The sequence below is a fragment of the Triticum aestivum genome, chromosome 7B (assembly GCF_018294505.1).
Source record: "Triticum aestivum cultivar Chinese Spring chromosome 7B, IWGSC CS RefSeq v2.1, whole genome shotgun sequence".
Taxonomy (NCBI): domain Eukaryota; kingdom Viridiplantae; phylum Streptophyta; class Magnoliopsida; order Poales; family Poaceae; genus Triticum; species Triticum aestivum.
The window spans coordinates 686208492-686233891 of NC_057813.1; the positions used below are offsets into that span (position 1 = coordinate 686208492).

Here is a 25400-nt window from a genome sequence, read left to right on the forward strand (position 1 = left end):
GTTTTCCCGCCCTCCCACCCTCTTCTTCCCGGAGCTTGAGTCTCTTTCAACCATCAATTTCATTCGTGTAGAGCCTCTTCAGCCTTTCCATTATTTCAACCGGTGAATTCTCGTCTCGCTCGCCATTCTTCATCTCTTTTTCTTTTTCCGGTGTATTCAACTCAAGTTTTTCGGTAGTGATTATATTCTTTCCCTCAGCTCAAGTGTTTTCCCTGCTCGTTCGCCTCTCGCCAGTTTATCCTTCCGGAGTTCAAGACATCTCAAGAGATTCGTCTCTGTTCCAATTAATTCAAGGTTGTCACCTCATTCAAATATTTCAATTGTTCCGGTGCATCACCTATCTGTTCAACAATCCTTTTCCAACGGTGTTATCTCTTTAGTGGGCCCTAACCCACAGTTCTTTTCCCAGGATCTTACCTGACTCTTCTAATTCCCCCGGAGTAATTCTAAATTCTTTTCAAGTGTGACGTAAGAACGAATTTCATCAGTCACATGCCTTATCCAAGATCGATTTCAAATTCTTTTCATTGTTGTCTTAACCTCTTCGTTTTCATTCTCCCGGAGTATCTCAGTAATTTTGGTGGTGTTTCTCGTCGTCATTTGATGATCGGAGAAGAGTTTTCCCCCTAAATCTTGTCCGTTACCCGGAGATTCGCGGTGCTAGCTCGATGTTATCCTACCAAATTGTTTCCAGTCGTGCAATTCCTTTTCATCCATCCGGAGTATTTAAGGAGTTGCTTTCTCTCTCGATCATCCGGAGGTCATCTTTTCGGAAGATTTCTACGTTCTATGTTTTCAGTATCGGTCGTCTCTATATTCTCCAGGTGCTTCGTACAAGTATTCTTCAACCAGTTCGCGATTCCGCCATTATCTTGTCTTTTTATTCCTCAAGTATCTTTGTGCTTTTCTAATTCTTCCCGTTGATTAAGTCTCTTTCATCAGTCTTTTTCGAATTCTCACGGTGGTTCTTTCAGAGTCTTTTCCTTATTTATCATATTAATCCATTCGTTCGTTTCAATCCTACCGGTGGTTCATGAAGACCTTCCCAAGTTTGCGATATGTCACTTCTCAATTCTTTTTCAAGAAGAATAAGTAATATGTAAATCCATTGCTTGTCATCAATTTAATTTGATGAAGGATAAGCATACAATAAATCTTATTCTTATTTCATCCAAGTGGTTAATCCTTTCCTTCGGAGTTTGTTCTTGATGAATAAATTCTAGTTCCAAGTGTTTTCATCTTTTCTTTTCCGGAGTTCGAATTTCCTCGGCCATTTCGTCGGAACCTCCATCTAAATCATCGCAAGGCTCATCTTATTCTTTCATCCTTCATTCTATCTCATCATCTTTTGTTACCGGAGTCTTCATGGTGGTTCTTCATGATTTAATTCATTCTTCAAGAGTTCATCAAGTACCATTCCATCCTCTCAAGTTCGTTCTAATCCTCCATTTTCAGCCGGAGTGCTGCCTAAATCCTTTCAGTCTTATCCGTTTCTTTTCTCATTCTAACCACTCCGGTTAGAACGAGTGATTTCATAGTCTATCTGATTCCGTGAGCTTTCGATTCTCGTCATTCTCATCGTTCCTTCTTCTTCTCGAATGCTCTCGATTCTTTGCTTCTTCTCTTGAGTTCTTGTTTCACCTCATCCCTTTTCTCTTCCGTCTCGGTCCTAAGATCTCGGGACGAGATCTCTTGTTAGTGGAGGAGTGTTGTAACGCCCCGGATTCGATGCGCCAGGTGTCCGCCAGTTATTCGCCGTCGTTGCCATGTCATTTGCTTGCGTGTTGCATTTTATCATGTCATCATGTGCATTTCATTTTGCATACATGTTCGTCTCGTGCATCCGAGCATTTTCCCCGTTGTCCGTTTCGCAATCCGGCACTCCTATGTCCTCCGGCGTCCCCTTTTTGCCTCTTCTCTTGTGGCGGGTGTTAAACTTTCTCGGAATGGAACGTGATTTGCCAAGCGGCCTTGGTATAGCACCGGTAGACCGCCTATCAAGTTTCGTGCCATTTGGAGGTCGTTTGGTACCCCAACGGTTAACCGGGTAACCGCAAGCCTCTTTTGTTGCAGCCCAACACCCCTTCCAAACTGGCCCAAAACCCATCTAACTCCCCTCCATGCTCTCGGTCGTTCGATCACGATCGCGTGGCCGAAAACCGCTCCTCATTTGGACTCTCCTAGCTCCCTCTACCTATAAATATGTGTCCCTCCTCGTCCAAAAATGCAGATCAAACCCTAGCCTCCTCTTTCTCGCGCCGCCGGACAGGTCCGCCCCCGGCCGGACACGTCCAGCCAGCCACGTCGCCCAACCAATGGGCGCGTGCCACGTCACCCGCGCCGCCGCCGCCAGCCACTCCCGCGCCGCCACCTCACCCGCACCCTCTTTCTCTCTCCTCCGCGCCCGCCGCCGGCCCACGCGAGCCCATCGCGGGCCCGCTCGGCCCGGTCGTCGCCGCTGCGCGCCCGCGAGCCGGCCCGGCCGCGCCTCGCCGCCTCCGCGCCGGCCCCGACCGCCGCAGCCGGCCTCCGCCTCCGGCGCCGCCCCGTCGCCTCGCCGCCCGCGCGCCTCCTGCGGCTCCCCGGCCGCCCGAGCGCCGGTCGCCGCCGTCCGCCGCCGCTCCAGCACGCCGCCGGCCGGATCCGGCCAGATCCGGTCCGGGGCTGCCTCGCCGACGCCTCCTCCGGCCTCCTCCGACCTCGCCGGAGCCGACGCCACCGCCCGGGTCCCGCCCCGGCCCGATCCGCGCCCGGACCCGATCCGCTTCGTTTTTTTTCCGCGGGGTAAAAATCTCTCCAAGTCCCCGAATCCGTGACATAATCATGTCATGTTCATCATGCTGTATCTCTGCATCCGTAGCTCTGTTTCGTGCGTGTAATATGTCAAATTGTTCGCCTCGACGAGTACTTCATTTCATTCCATTGCGACATTTTCATTTGAGCTCATCTTGACGCCCGAAATGCTGTTGGAAGAGTGCATGTTGATGTTAATCTGCTGAAACTGTTATAACTTGCTCATTTGTCATTTTTGCCATGATTGATGTGTGCATCCTATGAGGTTGATGTCTTCATGTGTTTTGATCTATGCCATGCCATCTTTCCAGAGGTGTATGCCATGTATTTTTGTGATCAATGTGGTGACTAGCACAAGCATGCAAACTAGGCTTCGTGATATTGCTGATTTTAGTCCCTGTTCTGCTGTTATTTTGATGCCATGTAAACTTGATGCTATAGAGAGATCCATGCATATTTTGAGATACTTCAGTAAGGGTGTTTTGAACATATGGTTATTGTCTATCCATTCATGCCCTTGTTTGCAATTATGGAGTAGTCTAGCATGTCATTTGAGTGCTCTACTTTTGCTTCAAAATGTTTCCTGGCAGATTGTTTACATGTTATTCAATTTGGCCAAGGTTGCTATAGTTGATCCTTGCATGCTATGGACTTGTTCTTGACTTTGTTTGTTTCACAAACATGTCTTCTTGATGATGCTATGCTTATCTTGTCATGCAATGACTTGTGGTGAGTGAATCGAGCTTGTTAAGTAGTGTACTTGCTGTTGCTGTTTTGCTAGACAGATTCTGTATATTTTGTTGCTATGTTAACATGTTGCTACTAATCATTCTATGCATAATCTGGAGATGTCTATAAACATGTTTTGATCTACATGTATGCCCTATCCATCCATGCCCCTGGTTGCATTTATAGCTTGCTGTAGATTGTTCATATCTTGCTCCAAAGTTGCTTGAAAATGTTGCTGTCAGCCTGTTAACATTAAGTTCAATGTTTCCATGATGTTTCCTAGTGATCCATGCACCCTATGACCTTGCTCTTGCCATGCTTAGCTTCATAAACATGCCTTCTTACTGTTGGTTGCCTTGCCATGCCATGTATTGCTCTGTGGTGAGTGGTTCAAGCTCACCAACATGCCTACTTATTGTTGTTCCTGCCATGTTTGAATCTGTAATATAACTTGCCATGTTTACATGGGTGCCATCATATTTTCTATGCCTTTTTGGCTCATGGTCAGTAAGGGACTTTTGATCTATGCAATTAGTAGATTCATGCCATGCCTTTGTTTGCCATGATATGTTCCTGTAACATGTTGTTTGATAGCTCTAAACATTGCAACCTGATGTTATTTCTGCTAAAGTCTGAAACTGTTATTATTTGCAATATCTCCATGTCTTTTTGAGCATGTTCTAGTCTTTTCTGGAGATAGCTCAGTGTTCATGTTTTGTTATGCTTTACCTGTACTTCATGCCCATGCCTTTTGTTATTATGTTGGGGTGCTGTAGCATGTTGTTTTGATGCTTGCAATATGCCTAGTTGCTGTTATGGACAGATTGTTGTTATGACTTGTATAGAGTGTATGTGTTGCACCGTTGCTCCGTTTTGAGTGTGCTCTATATGAAACTTGCTTGATTTTGCATGTAGCTTCATATTATCATGTTGCATCCTTGTTTTGAGGTGTTTGCTTGATGTTTGTATGCATTTTGCATCAATGCCATGTTTAACTTGTTTTGCTCATATCTTCTAGGCCGTAGCTCCGAATCTAATGAACTTTATATGTAACTTGACTAGAATTTCATGTAGATCATCTTGGTGCATCTTAACTTGCTGTTTAACAACTTGAACATAAGGTTTATTCAGTTCTGGACCAATTTCGAAATTTGCATATGAGGACTTACCGGAATTGTTATATGTTGTTCCCGGCCTCATTTAAACTTGCCTTGATGTGTTGTTCTTGTTTGCATCATCTCTTGCCATGAGTAGCTTCATGTAGCTTGGTCATGCATCATGCTTGTTGTGCATCATGCCTTGTTCATGTGTGGTGTGTTTACCTATGTTGTGTGCTTCTTCTCGATAGTTCCTGTTTCGTTGCGATCGTGAGGATTCGTTCGTCTACGTGTGGTTCGTCTTCGTGGCTTCATCTTCTTCATGGACTCGTTCTTCTTCCTTGCGGGATTTCAGGCAAGATGACCGCTACCCTGGATCTCACTACTATCATTGCTATGCTAGTTGCTTCGTTCTATCGCTATGCTGCGCTACCTATTACCTGTTTATCAAGCCATCCCATATTGCCATGAACCTCTAACCTTTGACACCTTTCCTATGCAAACCGTTGTTTGGCTATGTTACCGCTTTGCTCAGCCCCTCTTATAGCGTTGCTAGTTGCAGGTGAAGTTGAAGATTGCTCCATGGTGGACAGGGTTATGTTGGGATATCACAATATCTCTTATATTATTAATGCATCTATATATTTGGTAAAGGGTGGAAGGCTCGGCCTTATGCCTGGTGTTTTGTTCCACTCTTGCCGCCCTAGTTTCCGTCATACCGGTGTTATGTTCCCGGATTTTGCGTTCCTAACGCGGTCGGGTGATTTATGGGACCCCCCTGACAGTTCGCTTTGAATAAAACTTGTCCAGCAAGGCCCAACCTTGGTTTTACCATTTGCCTCACCACCACCTATCCTTTCCCTTGGGTCGGCCAACCCGAGGGTCATCTTTATTTTAGCCCCCCCGGGCCAATGCTTGTCTAAGTGTTGGTCCGAACCGAGCGATGTCCGGCGCCCCCTGGGCAACCAGGGTCTATGCCAACCCGACGTCTGGCTCATCCGGTGTGCCCTGAGAACGAGATATGTGCAGCTCCTATCGGGATTGTCGGCGCATCGGGCGGCTTTGCTGGTCTTGTTTTACCATTGTCGAAATGTCTTGTAAACCGGGATTCCGAGACTGATCGGGTCTTCCTGGGAGAAGGTCTATTCCTTCGTTGATCGCGAGAGCTTGTCATGGGCTAAGTTGGGACACCCCTGCAGGGTATAAACTTTCGAGAGCCGTGCCCGCGGTTATGTGGCAGATGGGAATTTGTTAATGTCCGGTTGTAGATAACTTGACACCAGATCCGAATTAAAACGCATCAACCGCGTGTGTAGCCGTGATGGTCTCTTCTCGGCGGAGTCCGGGAAGTGAACACGGTTTCTGTGTTATGTTTGACGTAAGTAGGTGTTCAGGATCACCTCTTGATCATTGCTAGCTTCACGACCGTTCCTTTGTTTCTCTTCTCGCTCTCATTTGTGTATGTTAGCCACCATATCATGCTTAGTCGCTGCTGCAACCTCACCACTTTACCCCTTCCTTTCCCATTAAGCTTTGCTAGTCTTGATACCCATGGTAATGGGATTGCTGAGTCCTCGTGGCTCACAGATTACTACAACAACAGTTGCAGGTACAGGTTATGCGATGATCATGATGCGAGAGCGATGCTTGCTTGCCTTGAGTTCCTCTTCTGCTTCTTCGTTCAGGGGATAGGTTCCAGGTCGGCAGCCTGGGCTAGCAGGGTGGATATTGTTTGAGTTTCTGTTTATGTATCATCCGTAGTCGGATGTTGATCTCTTGTATGATGTATTGTTGTATTCATGTGACATTGTATGCCTTTTGTATGTATCCCCATCTATTATGTAATGTTGATGTAATGATATCCACCTTGCAAAAGTGTTCCAATATGCGGGTCTATCCTTGGTGGGACCTTCGAGTTCCTTTTGGATAGGGTCGCATATTGGGCGTGACACCTATGAAGACACATTTCTCCGATTTAGGTTCGAGCTTATCTGGTTGAAGTTTCTTCACATAAGCATCACAGCCCCAAACTTTAAGAAACGACAACTTTGGTTTCTTGCCAAACCACAGTTCATAAGGCGTCGTCTCAACGGATTTTGATGGTGCCCTATTCAACGTGAATGCGGCCGTCTCTAAAGCATAACCCCAGAACAATAGCAGTAAATCAGTAAGAGACATCATAGATCGCACCATATCTAGTAAAGTATGATTACGATGTTCGGACACACCATTTCGTTGTGGTGTTCCGGGTGGCGTGAGTTGCGAAACTATTCCACATTGTTTCAAATGTAAACCAAACTCGTAACTCAAATATTCTCCTCCACGATCAGATCGTCGAAACTTTATTTTCTTGTTACGATGATTTTCCACTTCACTCTGAAATTCTTTGAACTTTTCAAATGTTTCAGACTTGTGTTTCGTTAAGTAGATATACTCATATCTGCTCAAATCATCTGTGAAGGTGAGAAAATAACGATATCCGCCACGAGCTTCAATATTCATCGGACCACATACATTTGTATGTATGATTTCCAACAAATCTGTTGCTCTCTCCATAGTACCGGAGAACGGTGTTTTAGTCATCTTGCCCATGAGGCACGGTTCGCAAGTACCAAGTGATTCATAATCAAGTGATTCCAAAAGTCCATCAGTATGGAGTTTCTTCATGCGCTTTACACCGATATGACCTAAACGGCAGTGCCACAAATAAGTTGCACTATCATTATCAACTCTGCATCTTTTGGCTTCGACATTATGAATATGTGTATCACTACTATCGAGATTCAATAAAAATAGACCACTCTTCAAGGGTGCATGACCATAAAAGATATTACTCATATAAATAGAACAACCATTATTCTCTGATTTAAATGAATAACCGTCTCGCATCAAACAAGATCCAGATATAATGTTCATGCTCAACGCTGGCACCAAATAACAATTATTCAGGTCTAAAACTAATCCCGAAGGTAGATGTAGAGGTAGCGTGCCGACCGCGATCACATTGACTTTGGAACCGTTTCCCACGCGCATCGTCACCTCGTCTTTGGCCAGTGCTCGCTTATTCCGTAGCCCTGTTTCGAGTTGCAAATATTAGCAATAGAACCAGTATCAAATACCCAGGTGCTACTACGAGCTCTAGTAAGGTACACATCAATAACATGTATATCACATATACCTTTGTTCACCTTGCCATCCTTCTTATCCGCCAAATACTTAGGGCAGTTCCGCTTCTAGTGACCAGTTTGCTTGCAGTAGAAGCACTCAGTTTCAGGCTTAGGTCCAGACTTGGGTTTCTTCTCTTGAGCAGCAACTTGCTTGCTGTTCTTCTTGAAGTTCCCCTTCTTCTTCCCTTTGCCCTTTTTCTTGAAACTAGTGGTCTTGTTGACCATCAACACTTGATGCTCCTTCTTGATTTCTACCTCCGCAGCCTTTAGCATTGCGAAGAGCTCGGGAATTGTCTTGTTCATCCCTTGCATATTATAGTTCATCACGAAGCTCTTGTAGCTTGGTGGCAGTGATTGGAGAATTCTGTCAATGACGCTATCATCCGGAAGATTAACTCCCAGTTGAATCAAGTGATTATTATACCCAGATATTTTGAGTATATGCTCACTAACAGAACTATTCTCCTCCATCTTGCAGCTGTAGAACTTATTCGAGACTTCATATCTCTCAATCTGGGCATTTGCTTGAAATATTAACTTCAACTCCTGGAACATCTCATATGCTCCATGATGTTCAAAACGTCGTTGAAGACCTGGTTCTAAGCCGTAAAGCATGGCACACTGAACTATAGAGTAGTCATCAGCTTTGCTCTGCCAGACGTTCACAACATCTGGCATTGCTCCTGCAGCAGGCCTGGCACCCAGCGGTGCTTCCAGGACGTAATTCTTCTGTGCAGCAATGAGGATAATCCTCAAGTTACGGACCCAGTCTGTGTAATTGCTACCATCATCTTTCAACATTGCTTTCTCAAGGAACGCATTAAAATTCAACGGAACAACAGCACGAGCCATCTATCTACAACAAACATAGACAAGCAAAATACTATCAGGTACTAAGTTCATGATAAATTTTAGTTCAATTAATCATATTACTTAAGAACTCCCACTTAGATAGACATCTCTCTAGTCATCTAAGTGATCACGTGATCCAAATCAACTAAACCATAACCGATCATCACGTGAGATGGAGTAGTTTTCAATGGTGAACATCACTATGTTGATCATATCTACTATATGATTCACGCTCGACCTTTCGGTCTCCATGTTCCGAGGCCATATCTGCATATGCTAGGCTCGTCAAGTTTAACATGAGTATTCTGCGTGTGCAAAACTGGCTTGTACCCGTTGTAGATGGACGTAGAGCTTATCACACCCGATAATCACGTGGTGTCTGGGCACGACGAACTTTGGCAACGGTGCATACTCAGGGAGAACACTTCTTGATAATTTTTAGTGAGAGATCATCTTAAAATGCTACCGTCAATCAAAGCAAGATAAGATGCATAAAGGATAAATATCACATGCAATCAATATAAGTGATATGATATGGCCATCATCATCTTGTGCTTGTGATCTCCATCTCCGAAGCACCGTCGTGATCTCCATCGTCACCGGCGCGACACCTTGATCTCCATCATAGCATCGTTGTTGTTTACGCCATCTATTGCTTCTACGACTATCGCTACCCTTAGGGATAAAGTAAAGCAATTACAGGGCGTTTGCATTTCATACAATAAAGCGACAACCATATGGCTCCTGCCAGTTGCCGATAACTTCGGTTACAAAACATGATCATCTCATACAATAAAATATAGCATCACGTCTTGACCATATCACATCACAACATGCGCTGCAAAAACAAGTTAGACGTCCTCTACTTTGTTGTTGCAATTTTTACGTGCCTGCTACGGGCTTAGCAAGAACCGTTCTTACCTACGCATCAAAACCACAATGATAGTTCGTCAAGTTAGTGCTGTTTTAACCTTCGCAAGGACCGGGCGTAGCCACACTCAATTCAGCTAAAGTGAGAGAGACAGACACTCGCCAGCCACCTTTAAGCACGAGTGCTCGTAACGGTGAAACCAGTCTCGCGTAAGCGTACGCGTAATGTCGGTCCGGGCCGCTTCATCTCACAATACCGCCGAACCAAAGTATGACATGCTGATAAGCAGTATGACTTGTATCGCCCACAACTCACTTGTGTTCTACTCGTGCATATGACATCTACGCATAAAACCTGGCTCGGATGCAACTGTTGGGGAACGTAGTAATTTCAAAAAATTTCCTACGCACACGCAAGATCATGGTGATGGCATAGAAACGAGAGGGGAGAGTATTTTCCATGTACCCTCGTAGACCGTAAGCGGAAGCGTTATGACAACACGGTTGATGTAGTCGTACATCTTCACGATCCGACCGATCCAAGCACCGAACGTACGGCACCTCCGTGTTCAGCACACGTTCAGCTCGATGACGTTCCCCGGGCTTCGATCCAGCAAAGCGTCCGGGATGAGTTCCGTCAGCACGATGGCGTGGTGACGATGATGATGTTCTACCGGCGCAGGGCTTCGCCTAAACTCCGCGACGATATGACCGAGGTGGAATATGGTGGAGGGGGGCACTGCACACGGCTAAGGAACGATTCGTAGATCAACTTGTGTGTCTTAGGGGTGCCCCCCTCCCCCGTATATAAAGGGGGAGAGGAGCAGGGGGCCGGCCAAGGGGAGAGGCGCGCCCTAGGGGGGGCAATCCTACTCCAAGTAGGTTTGGCCCCCCTTTCCTATTAGGAGTAGGAGAGGGAAGGAAGAGAGGGGAGGGAAGAAGGAAAGGGGGGGCCGGCCCCCCTCCCAATTCGGATTGGGCTTGGGGGGGGGAGCCCCCTCCTTTGCTCCTTCTCCCTCCTTTCCACCTTTCCACTAAGGCCCAATATGGCCCATATACTTACCGGGGGGTTCCGGTAACCTCCCGGAGCTCCGATATAGTCCCAATCTCATCCGGAACCTTTCCGGTATCCAAATATATCCGTCCAATATATCAATCTTTATGTCTCGACCATTTCGAGACTCCTCGTCATGTCCGTGATCACATCCGGGACTCCGAACAAACTTCGGTACATCAAAACTTATAAACTCATAATAAAACTGTCATCATAACGTTAAGCGTGCGGACCCTACGGGTTCGAGAACTATGTAGACATGACCTAGAACTGTTTCCGATCAATAACCAATAGTGGAACCTGGATGTCCATATTGGTTCCTACATATTCTACGAAGATCTTTATCGGTCAAACCGCATAACAACATATGTTGTTCCCTTTGTCATCCGTATGTTACTTGCACGAGATTCGATCGTCGATATCCAATACCTAGTTCAATCTCGTTACCGGCAAGTCTCTTTACTCGTTCCGTAATACATCATTTCGTAACTAACTCATTAGTTACAATGCTTGCAAGGCTTAAGTGATGTGTATTACCGAGAGGGCCCAGAGATACCTCTCCGACAATCGGAGTGACAAAACCTAATCTCGATTTATGCCAACTCAACATGTACCTTTGGAGACACCTGTAGAGCACCTTTATAATCACCCAGTTACATTGTGACGTTTGGTAGCACACAAAGTGTTCCTCCAGTAAACGGGAGTTGCATAATCTCATAGTTGTAGGAACTTTGTATAAGTCATGAAGAAAGCAATAGCAACATACTAAACGATCAAGTGCTAGGCTAACAGAATGGGTCAAGTCAATCACATCATTGTCCTAATGATGTGATCTCGTTAATCAAATGACAACACATGTCTATGGTTAGGAAACATAACCATCTTTGATTAATGAGCTAGTCAAGTAGAGGCATACTAGTGACATTATGTTTGTCTATGTATTCACACATGTATCATGTTTCCGGATAATATAATTCTAGCATGAATGCTAAACATTTATCATGATATGAGGAAATAAATAATAACTTTATTATTGCCTCTAGGGCATATTTCCTTCAGAAGATGCTAGGGAAAATTTTTCTTGCAATGATAGAAATGATCTTAAGAAATTATTAGCGAAATGGAAGCAGCAGTCTCTTAATGCTAGAATGAAACCCGATCCTGCTTTTGCTACTTCACCTATCTATGTTACTGATAAGGATTATGAATTCTTTGTTGATCTTGAGATTATTACTTTAGTTGAATCTGATCCTTTTTATGGCCTTGAATCTGAAACTGTTGTGGCACATCTTACCAAGTTAAATGATATAGCTACCCTGTTTACTAATGATGAGAAGTCTCGCTATTTATATATCCTTAAGATATTTCCGTTCTCATTAAAGGGTGATGCTAAGATTTGGTATAATTCTCTTGCTCCTGGTTGTGTGCGTAGTCCCCAGGATATGATTTATTACTTCTCTACTAAATATTTCCCTGCTCATAAGAAACAAGCTGCTTTGCGGGAAATATATAATTTTGTGCAAATCAAAGAAGAGAGTCTCCCACAAGCTTGGGGGAGGCTTCTCCGGTTACTTAATGCTTTGCCCGATCATCCTCTTAAGAAAAATGAAATACTTGATATCTTTTATAATGGACTAACCGAAGCTTCCAAGGACTACTTGGATAGTTGTGCTGGTTGTGTTTTCAGGGAAAGAATAGCCGACGAAGCTGAAATACTATTGAATAATATGTTGACTAATGAAAATAATTGGACTCTCCCTGAGCCAATTCCTGAAGTAATTACTGAACCAATTGAGCCAACTCCTGAGCCTATTCCTAAACCCACTCCGAAGAAGAGAGGTGTTTTATTTCTCAGTCCCGGAGATATGCAAGAGGCAAAGAAATCAATGAAAGAAAAAGGTATTAAAGCTGAAGATGTTAAGAATTTACCTCCTATTGAAGAAATACATGGTCTTAATTTACCACCTGAAGAACCACATTGTCTTGATAACCCGACACAGGTAGTAAAGGTAAATTCTCTCTATAGATATGATAAAGTTGAAATACCCTCTACTAAATTTCATAGCCCATGCTTAGATGAATTTGATGACTTTATGGCTAGACAAGAAAGTTTTAATGCTTATGTTGGTAGAGAGTTAAAGAATAATCCTTTCGAGATAGGACGTGTAAGCGATAATCTGGGTAGAGTTAAAGATGAACTTCACCGCGTTAGCAAATATGCTTCTATGGTCGCTACTCAAGCTGAGCAAGTACTTAAAGCTCAAAATGATTTGCTTGATGAATTAAATAATAAAAATGACTTTGCTGTTAGAGTGGCTACTAGAACTGGTAGAATGACTCAGGAACCTTTGTATCCCGAAGGCCACCCTAAGAGAATCGAGCAAGATTCTCAGAGAAATAATTTAGAGGCACCTAGTTCTTCTAAAAAGAAGAAAAAGAAAGACGATAGAACTTTGCATGCTTCTAGTGAACCTACTGTAGACACACCTGAGAATCCCAATGATATTTCTATTTCTAATGCTGAAACTCAATCAGGTGATGAACATGAACCTAGTGATAATGTTAATGATAATGTTCATGCTGATGCTCAACCTAGCAAAAACAATGAAGTAGAGGTTGAACCTGTTGTTGATCTTGATAACCCACAATCAAATAATCAACGTTATGATAAGAGAGATTTTGTTGCTAGGAAGCATGGTAAAGAAAGAGAACCATGGGTTCAGAAACCCATGCCCTTTCCTCCTAAACCATCCAAGTCAAAGGATGATGAGGATTTTGAGCGCTTTGCTGAAATGATTAGACCTATTTTCTTACGTATGCGCTTAACTGATATGCTGAAAGTAAATCCTTATGCTAAGTATATGAAGGATATCATTACAAACAAAAGAAAGATACCGGAAGCTGAAATTTCCACCATGCTTGCTAATTACACTTTTAAGGGTGGAATACCAAAGAAACTTGGAGATCTGGGTGTTCCAACTATACCTTGCTCCATTAAAAGAAATTATGTTAGAACTGCTTTATGTGATCTTGGAGCCGGAGTTAGTGTTATGCCTCTCTCTTTATATCGTAGAATCGAATTGAATAAGTTGACACCTACTGAAATATCTTTGCAAATGGCTGATAAATCAACTGCTATACCTGTCGGTATTTGTGAGGATGTGCCTGTTGTGGTTGCAAATGTCACTATCTTAACGGACTTTCTTATTCTTGATATTCCCAAGGACGATAGTCTGTCTATTATCCTTGGTAGACCTTTTCTTAATACTGCAGGGGCCGTTATTGATTGCAACAAAGGCAATGTCACTTTTCATGTTAATGGTAATGAGCATACGGTACACTTTCCGAGGAACAATCTCAAGTTCATAGCATTAATTCTATTGAAAAACTTCCAACTATCATTTTTGGAGGTTTTGAATTTCCTCTCCCTACTGTCAAGAAAAAGTATGATATTCTTATTGTTGGGGATTTTCATATTCCCGTTGAGGTAACTTAGTGTCATTCGAAATTTCTCCAGTTCTGTGTTATTCCGAATGAGTTTGTTAACAAGACTTGATCAACCTTGTTAGTGGATTCATCTTGATGATCACGAGATGGATGAAACTAGAAAGCACAACCTTCTGTACCCTCTTTCTACTTTCTGTTATTTAGAATAAATAAAGCAAAAATAGTATTATCTGTCTGTTTTCTGAATTATCCGTGCATTAAAAAATAGTCCAAAAATAAAAGTGCTCCAAATGCCCTGCAAATTTAGTATGATTTTTTCTGGAATATTTGAGGATTTTAGGCACTGAAAACACTGCAGGAGGGGCAAGCACCAGGCCACGAGAGAGGAGGGTGCGCCCCCTGTCTCGTGGCCCCCTGGTGGCTCCCCTCCACTTATGCCAGCACCCACACACTTCATCTTCTACCCAAAAAATCCCCATCCAGCTCAAGCACGAGTTCTAGCTCGTTTTGCTGCGATTTTCGATCTCTTAGCTCAAAGCTCCATTCACAAAACTGCTTTGGGAGATTGTTGCTTGGTATGTGACTCCTCCATTGGTCCAATTAGTTTTTGTTCTAGTGCTTTATTCATTGCAAATTTTTGCTGCATAGGTGACCATGTTCTTGAGCTTGCATGTTAAATTTTTGAGGTCCCAAGCAATTCCAATGCATGATATAGGCTCTAGGCACTTGTAGGAGTAGTTGCTATCAATCTTGTTTAGTTTTATTTACTTTTATTTTGAAGTTACTAAAATTTCAGAAATTTTTAGAAAAAGAAATATGCTTAGAAAAATGTACCAAGGTGGTTCCTCGGCAAAGAAAGGGCCAAGGATTGCTATACATGAGCAAGATGTTAAATTGCCGAGGGACGCAAATGTACGAGCTTGTGAGTGGCCATCCGATGATTTTATGGTCGAAGCAGGCTTCAAGGAGGAATTTGATGTCTATGTGCGTAATGCCGAGCTGGAGGAATTCTTACAAGATAAGTGTCCTCAATATTATCAATTGACTGATTCCTTTGTGCGGAGGTTCGAATATATCTCTGCGCGTAATTCTCCTAGTGTCATGTTTGATATTTATGATACATCTTATACCATGGATTTAGAGGATTTCACAACTGCTTGCAAACTCCCGCAGTGGGGTAATATTAATAATCCTCACAAATCTGAATTTAGAGATTTTCTTGCTAGTATCATTGTGGGAGAATCTAGGGACATAGCACAAGCTACCATAGGGAGCATTCATTTTCCTGCTATACATTATTTTGCTCTCTTTATTGGTAGATGCATTAATGGTAAAGGCGAAGCATGTCACATGTGTGTCTCTGATCTTTGTGTCCTCAAGAGTGCTGTGTCAGGTTATAAAGGTTATAACTTGGGGGAAATGGTTGCATGTAGGTTGCAGAATAATAGTAGAAGGGGTGATTTCTTTGGAGGAATTTATGCAACCCGTGTGGATAATTTTCTTAATATAGCTCCACGAGAGGGGGGTATGATTGTACCTCCTGTTTATTTGGATAAAGAAGCTATGTTTGATCATCATTTTCTTGAGAGGAATGAACAATTCCTCCATTATCGACTAATCTATGACAGACGCAACGTCGTCCCTGTTACTCTTCCTGCTCCCTACCTTTTTGATTATCAGGCAAAAGGAAGATATGTTGTCACCAGGGAAAAAGCAACTGAATATGAGAGGGGAATGGAGGCAGCTCGCCAACACGCTGCTGCTCAACACGCTGTTGCCTCTGCATCTCAGTACAACCCCAGTTTCACTTATGGATATCAGCCAGACGGTCATTGGTATTAGACCAACTTAGGCCAAAAGCCTAAGCTTGGGGGAGTACGTATTTCTCACCGACTTTACATTCATGTTCACACACTAGTCGTCGGTGCTCATACTCTTTCATTGTATTATCCATGCTAGTTTAAATTTCTTTTTCTAGTTTTCTTCTTGTGTGTTTGTTAAACCTTAAGAAAAACCAAAAAAAATTAGTTAGTTTAAATTCCATGCTTGTAGTAGAATTAAAATGAAAACCCAAAAAGATTTCTAGTTTTTCTTCTTACTTTTTGGGAGCTTTTCCGTGTAAATAGTTTTATTTTCTTTTCTTTCTTTTGGGGGTCGAGAAGACTATATGGAAAATTCTTAGTGGCTCTCATATGCATGATTGTTTATTTAATTTAGAGCCTATATTACTTTGTCTTCTCTCCTGAGTTGAATGCTTGCAAATTCCAGCTCAGTCCAATGCACGTGCACTCTTATTATTATACACATCGTTCGGTCGTGTAAGTGAAAGGCAATAATGACGATATATGATGGACTTATTGAGATGAGAAAAGCTGGTATGAACTCGACCTCTCTTGTTTTTGTAAATATGATGATTCATCGTTCCTGAGTCAGCTATTATGAAGTAAACATATTTGCAATGACATTTAGAGATTATAGGTTCTTGTGCCATGCTTGATTAGCTATGAGTTATAATGGTTTACCTTGCGTGCCAACATGCTATTAGAATGATTATGATGTGATATGATGGGATGGTATCCTCCTTTGAATGAATTGAGTGACTCGACTTGGCACATGTTCACGCATGTAGTTGAATGAAATCAACATAGCCTTCATGATACTTATGTTCATGGTGGATTATATCCTACTCATGCTTGTATTCGGTGTGAATTAATTTTAATGCATGTTTACGACTGTTGTCGCTCTCTCAGTTGGTCGCTTCCCAGTCTTTTGCTAGCCTTCACCTGCACTAAGCGGGAATACTTCTTGTGCATCCAAACTCCTTAAACCCCAAAGTTGTTCCATATGAGTCCACCATACCTACCTATATGCGGTATTTACCTGCCGTTCCAAGTAAATTTGTATGTGCCAAACTCCAAACCTTCAAATGAAATTCTGTTTTGTATGCTCGAGCAGCTCATGTTACAACTAGGGCTGCCTATATCTTCCATGGTAGGTGGGTTATTCTCATGAGGAGTGGACTCCGCTCCTCATTCACGAGAAAGGGCCAGTAACCGGGATGCCCAGTCCCATGATCCAAAAAGATCAAAGCAAATCAAAATAATTAAACCAAACTCCCCCAGGGCTGTTGTATGTTGGAGGCACTCGTTGTTTCGAGCAAGCCATGGATTGATGATTGTTGGTGGTTGGGGGAGTATAAACCTTTACCATTCTTTTTGGGAACTGCCTATAATGCATTTAGTATGGAAGATACATCCATCTCATAGTTGTTGCGTTGACAGCGAAAGTATGCCGCTCAAAATGTTATTCAATCTCTATTTTAAAATCGAGCTCTGGCACCTCTACAATATCTATTTACTTTTTATGTTGAGTCATCACCCTTCTTATTAAAAGCACCCGCTGGAGAGCACACTGTCATTTGCATTCATTACTATTGGTTTATATTGTGTATGACTTGACTGGATCTCTTTTACCATGAATTACAATGTTTAGTCAGTCCTTGATCTTTAAAGGTGCTCTTCATTTATGTTTTGCAGTCTCAGAAAGGGCTAGCGAGATACCATTTTGTTATATCATGTTATGATTATTTTGAGAAAGTGTTGTCATCCGAGTTTTATTATTATGGCTCGCTAGCTGATTATGTTATTGATATGAGTAATTGTGAGAGCTATGTGTTATTGTGAGTATGGTTAGTTCATAATATTTGCTGAAACTTGAATGCTGGCTTTTCATGTTACAACAACAAGAGCAAACAGAGTTTGTAAAAGTTTTTCTTTATCACTTTCAGTTTATCAACTGAATTGCTTGAGGACAAGCAAAGGTTTAAGCTTGGGGGAGTTGATACGTATCCAACGTATCTACTTTTCCAAACACTTTTGCCCTTGTTTTGGACTCTAACTTGCATGATTTGAATGAAACTAACCTGGACTGGCGCTGTTTTCAGCAGAACTGCCATGATGTTGTTTTATATGTAGAAAAGAAAAGTTCTCGGAATGTCCTGGAAATCCACGGACGCACTTTTTGGAATTAATAAGAATTTTTGGCAAAAGAATTAATGCCAGGGGGCCCACAGGCTGTCCACGAGAGAGGGGGGCGCTCCCCCCTAGGGCGCGGCCTCCTATCTTGTGGGCCCCCTGGACCTCCACTGACGTCAACTCCAACTCCATATATTCACGTTTGGGGAGAAAAATCAGAGAAAAAGATTCATCGCATTTTACAACACTGAGCCGCCGCCAAGCCCTAATCTCTCTCGGGAGGGCTGATCTAGAGTCCGTTCGGGGCTCCGGAGAGGGGGATTCATCGCCGTCGTCATCATCAACCATCCTCCATCACCAATTTCATGATGCTCACCGTCGTGCGTGAATAATTCCATCGTAGGCTTGCTGGATGGTGATGGGTTGGATGAGATTTACCATGTAATCAAGTTAGTTTTGTTAGGGTTTGATCCCTAGTATCCACTATGTTCTGAGATTGATGTTGCTATGACTTTGCTATGCTTAATGCTTGTCACTAGGGCCCGAGTGCCATGATTTCAGATCTGAACCTATTATGTTTTCATGAATATATGTGTGTTCTTGATCCTATCTTGCAAGTCTATAGTCACCTATTATGTGTTATGATCCGAAAACCCCGAAGTGACAATAATCGGGATACTTCTCGATGATGACTGTAGTTTGAGGAGTTCATGTATTCACTATGTGCTAATGCTTTGTTCCGGTTCTCTATTAAAAGGAGGCCTTAATGTCCCTTAGTTTCCACTAGGACCCCGCTGCAACGGGAGGGTAGGACAAAACATGTCATACAAGTTCTTTTCCATAAGCACGTATGACTATTTACGGAATACATGCCTACATTACATTGATGAATTGGAGCTAGTTCTATATCACCATATGTTATAACTATTGCATGAGGAATCGCATCCGGCATAATTATCCATCACTGATCCATTGCCTACGAGATTTTCATATATTGTTCTTCGCTTATTTACTTTTTCGTTGCTACTGTTACAACTACTACAAAACCCCCAAAACATTTATCTTTACTTTTGCTACCGTTACTATTATTATCATACCATTTTTTCTACTAAACACTTTGCTTCAAATACTAAGTTATCCAGGTGTGGTTGAATTGACAACTCAACTGCTAATACTCAAGAATATTCTTTGGCTCCCCTTGTGTCGAATCAATAAATTTGGGCTGAATACTTTACCCTCGAAAGCTGTTGCGATCCCCTACACTTGTAGGTTATCAGAATGCATTTGGGTCATCTCGCCTCTTCCACAAAATATAGTAAGGTTACCTCTCACAAATAAGCATAATTGTCACTAGTATTTGTATTCTTTATACATAATAAAAGAATTTGCCAAAGAAAATACTAGTTATTCACTCATACACATGTCAAAAATGCATCAACATACAAGTTATCCATCCATATTCATGTCAAAAGACCACGCATACACCCATATAAATGTCAAAAGATCTATCAAAATACAATCCATATACTGAAAATCGAACTTGCCATTATTAGGAAAAGCTACCAAGGTTAATAACATAATACCATTCCCAAATTGAGACGTTTGTAATAGCTGCAAAGGAATCAAGTCGTTGTTGCAGATGTGTGTCCCTACTGCTTGTCACTGCTTGCCCAGCTGTGGCACATAGCCACGCAATGGGCACTATAGTTGGAGCTTTCTCTCACTGGCCGGCGCCACAAAGTCGCTACTGAGGAGTTCACCAGCACATGGCTTGCAAGGTGCGGCCATCCATCATGCTCCAGCTTCACCTTGTGGAGATCCGCCATGACCAAATGTGGGTCATGGGAAAGGAGGCTGAGAGGACCGAGCGGAGCTGGTGGAAGAGATAGATGCATCGACGGAGAGGGAGAGGCGAGGGGGCACATATCGAGAGGGAGAGAGATTTGAGGGAGTAGCGGCACTGGGATAGGGGTTTAGTGATGAGGGTGTTGTGGGGGGTGCCACGTCTTGAGCTTGCGTTGGTTTTCCTTGAAGAGGAAAGGGTGATGCAACAATAGTAGCGTTAAGTATTTCCCTCAGTTTTTGAGAACCAAGGTATCAATCCAGTAGGAGGCTCCTCAAAAGTCCCACGCACCTATACAAACAAACAAAGAACTCGCAACCAACGCAATAAAGGGGTTGTCAATCCCTTCACGGCCACCTGCGAAAGTGAGATCTAATAGAGATAGTATGATAAGATAAATATATTTTTGGTATTTTATAATATAGATGCAAAAAGTAAAGATGCAAATAAAAGTAGATTGAAAGCTTATATGAATAAAAGATAGACCCGGGGGCCATAGGTTTCACTAGTGGCTTCTCCCAAGATAGCATAAGTATTACGGTGGGTGAACAAATTACTGTCGAGCAATTGATAGAAAAGCGAATAATTATGAGATTATCTAGGCATGATCATGTATATAGGCATCATGTCCGTGACAAGTGGACCGACTCCTGCCTGCATCTACTACTATTACTCCACACATCGACCGCTATCCAGCATGCATCTAGAGTATTAAGTTCATAAGAACAGAGTAACGCATTAAGAAAGATGACATGATGTAGAGGGATAAACTCAAGCAATATGATGTAAACCCCATCTTTTTATCCTCGATGGCAACAATACAATACGTGCCTTGCAACCCTTTCTGTCACTGGGTAAGGACACCGCAAGATTGAACCCAAAGCTAAGAACTTCTCCCATGGCAAGAAATATCAATCTAGTAGGCCAAACCAAACTGATAATTCAAAGAGACATGCAAAGATAACTCAATCATACATAAAAGAATTCAGAGGAGATTCAGATATTTCTCATAGATAAACTTGATCATAAACCCAGAATTCATCGGATCTCGACAAACTCACTGCAAAAAGAGTTTACATCGAATAGAACCCCACAAGAGAGGGGGAGAACATTGTATTGACATCCAAAAAGAGAGAAGAAGCCATCTAGCTAATAACCATGGACTCGAAGGTCTGTGGTAAACTACTCACAACTCATCAGAAGGGCAATGGTGTTGATGTAGAAGCCCTCCGTCACTACAAGAAAAACACTCAATCGTGACCCTCAATTTTGGTCAAAGAATCGTCGTTGTTATCCATTTATGACCTTTTTATGACCATATTTGGATGGTCAACAGTTGGCTGTCAAGAACGAACAAACATGACCTTTTGGATGTTTTGGTCAAAGATTCTATGACCAAAAACATTTGGTCGGTACATCTTTGACTAATTGTTTTCGTCACTAGAGGTCTACTTGAACCATGTAGGATCTGACATGGCTTCAGCCATGTGGCTAAGGTGATGATGTGGCAGCCTTGATGGCATTACCGATGACTGAAAAATAAGGTCACAATTTTCACCAGCCCAGTCCAATAAGGTATCTAAATGAGCGAAGCCCAACAATACAGCCCATTCGTTTTATCCCGTTTCATTTTTGGGCCACATCCAGAGACCGATCCTATCAATTTTAGCCCATTAATTTTGTTAATTTGGCTGAGTCATTATTTTCACATTTTTGTTACACTAGGCATCATAGATTTACCTCAAAAAAAGGCATCATAGATAATTCCAGCCATAAACTAATATTATCAGTAAATTGTTATATTCGTTTCAGCAATAGACATCATAGTGGATACTTCAGGTACATGAATCACATACATAGTTCAATGTTCAACTCCTCTAAAGAGGTACAATACTTATAATGATTTTACACAAAGCCAGAACCACCATGCTTCATGACAACACCACACATAACTACAAATCAGGAAACCATAGCTTCTCATGTTCACTGTCATCCACTTCTGAGTAGCTAGTTCTTCTGGATTGCAGAATATCCTGGCATTAAGAAAGATCACACATGAGTAGAACATGCAGACCACATAGCAATTGAATTGAAACACCTTTGTTGTAAGACGCATATACTATAATAAGAAGGAAACAACTACAATTATGATAAGCCAACCAAAGTGTCATGACAGTACAGTACAGAGGTATTTTTTCACAAGACAACCACCCACTATAGGACAAAGGTTGGACGAAATGTTCTCATTGTAGCTTAACAACTATCATGACAGTACAATAGAGGTTAAAAAGCAAGTATTATTTCCAGATAAAGAATACAAATGCCACCCTGAAATAAAATTTAAAATTCCAATGCGTAGCTACACTTTTCTAGGCGCACATCAAGTATTGACCAAGTTATTAAAGTAAATGAGTATTCAATATAGATTCAACTTTAGGTAACTCATTAGCAGTTGGGGAATTAGAAAAAAGAAATACATTTGCATGATGCACCAGAGGTAAGGGAAAGCATTGCGATACATGTGAATGGCTCAGGTCTTAGGACAAGACACCCTCCATGTTCCATATTGTTTGGCCCAAACATGTCAACGAGTTAATGTGCATGTTCCAGCTGCACAAAATGGTATTGCAGGATTAGCATTCTGTAACATCAAAGGGTAGGTAAAAGTCTTGCCGAGAAAAATATATGTTAGCTTGTTTCCTAGTCTCCAAAAGAACAACCACATACTTAACAGAATGTTATAATTAATAACCCTTGAAAATGTAAATCATAAACCATACAATGATATACGAATTCAAACTTAAAATCTCATTGTCACACTGTGTTGCAGTCAGTAGCAAGAAACGTAAGTGTAGTTGCAATTTTCTGACTATCAAGAGGAGTAACTCATCAAACTAATAAGTATCTCAAAGAATAGCAATGTCGGGTAGGTTCTAGTTTACATGCTCTATTATCAAATAAATACATGGCATTTTGTTGTGGTTACATACTGTTCAATAGGGTATGATTCACATACTAGTGCAATAAATAAATAAATATCACTATACTATGAATATGCTCAGAATAAATGAAGCCATGTGCAGTTTGTTTAGCCAATGTTGTGTTCTGGAAAAATACACAAGGGGGTAGCGAACAAGCATGAATCCTCCAGAATGGGGAAATTAACCACAAAAATATCCAATGTAACAAACTGTTGTGAATTCTCTGTTCATGCATTTTTCCTAGAGGAGAAGGGGAGAGAGTAGTACCTGTTGATGCTGGTAAGCAGACCTGCTAGGTCAGGATTGAGATGCCGGTAAACAGTGCCCAAAGTAAAGAGAGCTCAGCAGCTGTTTGATAAGGACGCAAACTTTCAGTGAGCCAAGTAACATCCTGTGAGCGAAGTAACATGTATGTCCACAGGAAAGACAAAAGGACAATATATGTGATTAAATATATTACTACCTGTTATAGTATCAAATTACTCAGAAGAAATTTTCCACAACTTCACTTTCCATATTTGAGAAAAATATTAAACATTCTATACTACCTATTGGGTGCATCCATAGATACAGACGGAAACCATCAAGTACAACGGTTCAGACCATAAGGTTGTCCAGGCTAACATGACACAAAAAATGGCATATCATAATGTCTCAACAGTATAGAGCATATATGGCATGGACATACCCAATTTTAATTTTTGATGAGTTAATTACAGAATGTCTAATGCACACATATACAAGCAAAAAAATGGTGACTATGCTTCAATGCCTTGGTACTTACGGTGAAAATTCTGATGAAAACAAACTTAGAAAATAAACAATGGGTTGTTATTACCTATAGAATTGGGCAACTAAAACACCTTAAGATTAATGTCGGGTGATTACTGGGTAACTACAGACAGCAGAAACATAGAGCAAGTGACACAAAATGCACTACCAATGTACATCTTGCACATTGACAATTAGGCCACGGAGAAGTACATTAGTACATAGTCAGTTCACAGATAAAACTACTTAGGGCATGTTCTGAGTGGAGTAATTCCATGGGAAAATTGTAGGAACTCAGTTTCCATAGGATTGATTCAATATAGCGTGTTCGGAACACATGATTTATGAATAGTAAAATGCAGGAAAACTGACTGAAGTTCGCATAGAACACTCTCAACTAGCCAAGCTTGTTCTCAGTAATGGGAGTATCAACTTGCTTTCTCTGTAATCAATCAGGATTTTGTTTTTACCATGCATGTTTATGTGTAATTAAACAAAGCAAGACTTTGTCCATCTCAGGTAAGATGCACTATCAAATGCATACTTGCACTACTCATGCATCTCTAGAATTTGTTTGTTTGTACACTAGTTGAAAACAGGTAACACAGTTAAGCAAGTGGCATGAACAACTATCTTACCAGGCTGAAAACAACATAGCAGCAGATTTGAGTTACTACCAGACCCACCAATGATAATTTCCGTCACACGCTGGCACATACAGAGCAACGGATTTGAGTTACTACTGAACCCACCATTGATAAATTATGTCATCGACGCTGGCACCTACAGAGCAGCAGATTTGGCACATTGAAACATCAATTTGGGCAGCCCAAACAACTTCATCAATCGATAGTGTTCAGAAAGAAAAGAAAGAGACCGGCCGATGCTGAAATCAAAAGTGACGATGATAGTAAGGCAGCACCGTCTCGTCGCCACCGACGCCGGGGCAGTTGGAAACGACCCAATCAAGCGTCGCGGCCAACCCAGCCCCTGCTGGTCCAGCGCCAAGCGCAGAGTTCACTGCTCCGGCAGCAACCACACCCGCCCTCCTTGTGACGCGCGTGGTTGGTGCAGCATCGGTTCTTGGTACCCACCGTCGTTGAGGTCTCAACATGGGTTGGTGGTTCTCGCCGCCGTCCTGGTGGCCCACCGGCGCAGCTGCGGGATGGTTAGGCCGGATCCGTGTGTGGATTGGCAAGATCCGTCCAGATCGAGGCTCGACGATGTGGGGTGGGAGGGGAGGGGAGGGGAGGGGATCGTGGAGAGAGTAGAAGGGAGGAGCGGTGCTGGAGGGGATTTGGGAGGAGTTAGGGTTTCAGAACTTTTTATATGACTTGGGTTGGTCTGGTTTCGGGCCTTTGGGCCGGGAAGGTCTCGCGCGCGTAATGCGTTTTGCGGGAAAATACGGTGAGACATATGGCGCGAGCTCAAAAATTGCCGGAGATATTCCCTCCATTCCAATGAATGCATGCATCTTAAATTTTAATTTTAACTACTTCCTCCGTTCCTAAATATAAGTCTTTTTAGATATTTCAATGCGAACTACATACGGATGTATATAGACGTATTTTAGAGTGTAGATTCACTCATTTTACTCTGTATGTAGTCCGTAATTGAATCTTTAGAAAGAATTATATTTAGGAACTGAGGGAGTATAAACTAGAACAGCCAAATATGGGTTATATGTGATAAAAAATTAGCATGAAAGTTCTGAAATATGGGTGGGTTAGGGTTTTTGACTCTCGGGAGAAGCTCCACCGTTGGATGGATGCGTGATGGATGGCTCAGATTGTGTCCAATTTGGTGATCCGCGTGAAAGCTG

General features: G+C 42.2%; 1 long non-coding RNA gene across 1 annotated transcript; it reads right to left on the minus strand.

Moving 5' to 3' along the window:
• Window positions 1-21609: 21609 nt before the first annotated feature.
• On the minus strand, window positions 21610-24368 carry LOC123157912 (uncharacterized). The gene is made up of 4 exons (XR_006479204.1): window positions 24217-24368; window positions 23075-23155; window positions 22304-22436; window positions 21610-21859 (listed from the first exon to the last, which is right to left on the minus strand). It is a non-coding gene; the product is annotated as an uncharacterized lncRNA (long non-coding RNA).
• Between the last annotated feature and the right edge of the window lie 1032 nt (window positions 24369-25400).